The 4,331-nt window shown below is 51.3% G+C and overlaps 1 non-coding gene across 1 annotated transcript; it reads left to right on the top strand.

Annotated features, from left to right (window-relative positions):
• The first annotated feature begins 2,131 nt into the window (after window positions 1-2,131).
• Window positions 2,132-2,205, top strand: TRNAN-GUU. Its single transcript has one exon. It is a non-coding gene; the product is annotated as a tRNA-Asn (tRNA).
• Window positions 2,206-4,331: the final 2,126 nt, after the last annotated feature.

The following is a 4,331-nucleotide window of genomic DNA, read 5'->3' as shown; positions in this document are numbered from 1 at the left end:
CCATCTGTATGTCTTCTTTGGTAGAAATGTCTATTTTAGATCTTTTGGTCCCATTTTTTGATTGGGGTCATTTATTTTTCTGGAGTTGAGCTGTAGGAGTTGCTTGTATATTTTTGAGATTAGTTGTTTGTCGGTTGCTTCATTTGCTATTATTTTCTCCCATTCTGAAGGCTGTCTTTTCACCTTGCTAATAGTTTCCTTTGATGTGCAGAAGCTTTTAAGTTTAATTAGGTCCCATTTGAGGATTATTTTTGATTGGAATTGCACTGACTCTGCAGATCACTTCGAGTAGTACTGGCATCTCAACTACACTGAATCTTCCAATCCATGGAGGCTGTCTTTCCATTTCCTTAGGGGTTCTTTAATTTCTTGCAGCTATGTTTCGCAGTTTTCAGCGTTCAAGTCTTTCACTTCCCTTAATAAATAATTAAGTGATATTATAAGTGGAATTGTTTTCTTAATTTCCTTTCCAGATTGTTCACGCCTATTGCATAGAAACACAGCTGATTTTTGCCTGTAGTGTACCCATTATGCAGAATTCAGTTGTTGACTGTGGTAGTTTCCTTGTGTGCAGGGTTATTGGGGAATTTTATATGTACAGGAGCACCCATCTGCAAAGAGAAAGACAGACAGGAGGTTACCTGTTTTGGGTTACCAGTAACCCCTGAGTCTTGGACCAGTATGCACAGCCTAGGCCAGAGAAATGGAGATAGGCGGGGAGCCTCTCTCTTTGCAAGCAAATTCAATCGGCAGGATTAGGGCGACCCCTCCAGGACCCTTGAGTCCAGAAAAGGGCGGATTCCTATCAGCTCAGCCAAATGCCCCCATTAGACAGCGGAGGTTATTTACGGTGCGGCAGGCGAAGGCAATGGCACCCCACTCCAGTACTCTTGCCTGGAGAATCCCATGGGCGGAGAAGCCTGGTAGGCTGCAGTCCATGGGGTCGCGAAGAGTCCGACACGACTGAGCGACTTCACTTTCACTTTTCACTGTCATGCATTGGAGAAGGAAATGGCAACCCACTCCAGTGTTCTTGCCTGAAGAATCCCAGGGACGGGGGAGCCTGATGGGCTGCCGTCTATGTGGTCTCACAGAGTCGGACACGACTGAAGCGACTTAGCAGCAGCAGCAGGCATCCTCCTCCGGGGGGCACCTGCAGCCCTAGCGAGGCCGAAGCTGAAGTTTTAAGCTGACCAGGTCTTGGGGCTTCGGGCGGGGTCTGGGCTGCTTCAGAGCTTGAGTTCTCTGGCGCGATGTCCGCCTCTCCATCCCACCTGTTAGGTGGGCAGTAAGGGATAAGCCACCAAGTCCAAAAGGTGGACCCACACGATGTTGCTGGCGGTGATCAGGCAAGAGAAGCCCGTTCTTTGTTAGGATACGAATTCAGACCCAAGCAACGAGGCGCGGAACCGTCTTGGGTGGGGAGCTCAGAGCCGGTCCAGGTGGTGCCATCTTGGACTTTCTAGAACTTTAATCTGTTCCTAAAATCACGTGCTAGAAAGAAGGTTTTGAAAACGACTGACCTGAAAAATCTAGGTTTCTCTAGTACTGAAAACTTGCAGGAGTCATAAGAATTCTCGGTCTACCGACCGCTCCCAGCCGCTGAGACGGAATGCATCCACCGCCCAGCATTTCTTGGGCGACTGCTGGGTGCCAGGCCCCGTTCCGGGCATGGTGAGCCAATTCCAGGTCGTGCCCCGTGGTTTATTCTCTGGAGGCGCCGAGAAGGGGCAGTGCAGTGGGGACACAGCCAGTTGCTGTTCTTGCCCCTTGCGACCTCCAGGGCCCTGGGGCAAGTGCCGTGAGTGCGACCGGTGAGGCCGATCACGAGTGGGAAGTGGAGGACTTGAGCCCGAGAGAAGCTCCAGTTGTATCGGGTAGCGGGCAGCTTTGGAGGCGGCCAGGAGGAGGCGAGGACGGCTGTGGGCTCCGCGTTGTTTCGTCCGAGCCCCAGCTCACTCGGGTTCCGGGTCCGCCGCCTGGCATGCTCGGCGCCCAGACTCAGTGTCTCTGGTGCCGGCGAGGTTGGGCCAAAATAGAGACGTTTGAATCTTTTTTTCGCGGCGGTTGGAAGGGACCGGGGAAATCCATTCTCATTGCAGGATGTTACAGGAGATCCTTGTAGCAGTTGGTCTCTGTGGCGCAATCGGTTAGCGCGTTCGGCTGTTAACCGAAAGGTTGGTGGTTCGAGCCCACCCAGGGACGAACTCGGCTTTGAATCTAGCGATGTCTCAGCCGTTAGTTTTATGCATCTGCTCTTTGACTTCGTCCCCCAGCACCTGCAATCCCCAGGCTGTGGATTTCCTCTTGCGCTCCTTCCTCCTGGTTTTTACCTGGTGCCGTTGATCTCTCTGCACCACCCTGAGGCCTGCCCTCACTAAGGCCATCTGCCTTGAACCTGCCAGGACAGTTGCCAGTGGATGAAGACACACGCACCAGGGGTTGGGGGGTGGGGGGAGGGGGAACACCTTACTCAAGCTATGACTTCGCAGATTAGGCGCTATGTCACCACCTGCAGGGGCACAGCAATGCTAGGTCTCACGATGCCTCCACCCTTTCTTGTGGAACTATCACTTTCTTCCTTCCTTCTCTTTCTTTTCTTGCCCCATCGCAGGTACCATAATCCAGTTTCAGAACACTACTGTCATCTTCCATTCCCTCCAGCCCCGCTGCAGACAATTCCCGCTCTTTCCTCTAGCCCCAAGGAATGTGTTTGTATGTATTGAATGTATTTGTATGTGTTTATGAATTCACAAAGATTCACAAACACCCAATTCCAATTCGGAACTACAGGGTTTTTATTGAATATCTATCTTTTAAGTGAATCTCTTTCTCTAACACCAAGTATTTTTGTTTTTAAGGGTACTACTGGGAGTAATAGAAATAGGATATTCCAGAAAGCCCTTCACTTTTTTTCACATTGCATAGACAAAACAATACATAATAGCAAAAATACCGCTATCAACGGTATTCATTCGCTGAATACCGCTCAGTCCTGTCGGTCAGTCACTCAGTCGTATCTCTTTGCGACCCCATGGACTGCAGCTCCCCAGGCTTCCCTGTCCATCACCAACTCCCGGAGCTTGCTCAAACTCATGTCCACCGAGTCGGTGATGCCATCCAACCATCTCATCCTCTGTCGTCCTCAACAACGATACTGGGGAAAGCAATTTTGGGGTTTGTTGTCCTGAGGTATACATAAGTTGTTGCTTTATTTTAATTTTATAACTATAATTGGATGTAGCTTCCAACTTAAATCTAACTAAATAAGGTATATTCACTATAATCTAGCCTTGACTATAAAGGCCAGGATGAAGTTGGATAAGGGACCCTTGGTCTCCAGAGACGCTGGATCCGCGGCCCTGGCTCTTCTTTCTGCCTGAACTTGGGAGGAAAGGACTAGATTTCCTGGAGTCAGTTCAAATCTTAGCCTGGCAGCGGCTTTTCGTGTCCAGCGGAGACTTAGGGGAGAGAAATTCTGAAAAAAAAATCGAATAAATCGAAATAAATTGAAATCAGATCAGATCAGATCAGTCGCTCAGTCGTGTCCGACTCCTTGCGACCCCGTGAATCGCAGCACGCCAGGCCTCCCTGTCCATCACCAACTCCCGGAGTTCACTCAGACTCACGTCCATCGAGTCAGTGATGCCATCCAGTCATCTCATCCTCTGTCGTCCCCTTCTCCTCTTGCCCCCAATCCCTCCCAGCATCAGAGTCTTATAGGATCAATTAAAACGCGAAATAGAATTGGGCACATGGATTAAAATACAGTTCTTCTCACCGGAAAGCTGTCAACCTGGCTGATCAAAGACATAACAGCCCCCGCGACCATCTATTCACAGGGACAAGACGTGCGGTGAGAAGCCCCCTTAGTGGGCTCAGCTTCTGCCTTTCACCCCGGAGACCCAAGGTGACCCGATGGGGTGGAGGTGGCAATGGCTCGGTCGTTGCGCCTCTTGGCGGGGCTGGGCCTCCGATGGCCAGCGATGAGCAGAGCGTTTAGGTCCATCGGGAACGCCCCGGGCTCAACCCCCACCTGCCCGCCACCTCTCCGAGGATCACGGACCTACACAGCTCGAATAATAGGTTTCCGGGACCTCGGCTGCTGAGGGGGAGGCTGCAGAGCACGGGGGACACGTGGCCTCTTTCGCTGGACCCAGAAGTTCTGGTCCCGAGAGCAGGAGGGAGGGGGACGCTGGGGCGGGAGAGTAGGTCCACTCACTCAGCGCGCATCTGAGGCGCGAGTTCGCTTTCACTAGGAGACTGAGTTCGGGCTAAGCGCGTAAAAGACACTTAGCTCAGCCTAAAGAGAAAGGTCCCACCGAGATTCG

The sequence above is a fragment of the Bison bison genome, unplaced genomic scaffold (genome assembly GCF_000754665.1).
Source record: "Bison bison bison isolate TAMUID 2011002044 unplaced genomic scaffold, Bison_UMD1.0 scf7180017863325, whole genome shotgun sequence".
NCBI lineage: Eukaryota > Metazoa > Chordata > Mammalia > Artiodactyla > Bovidae > Bison > Bison bison.
The sequence above is the reverse complement of the archived record's forward strand: the minus strand, read 5'-3'. Positions and strand labels throughout refer to the sequence as shown.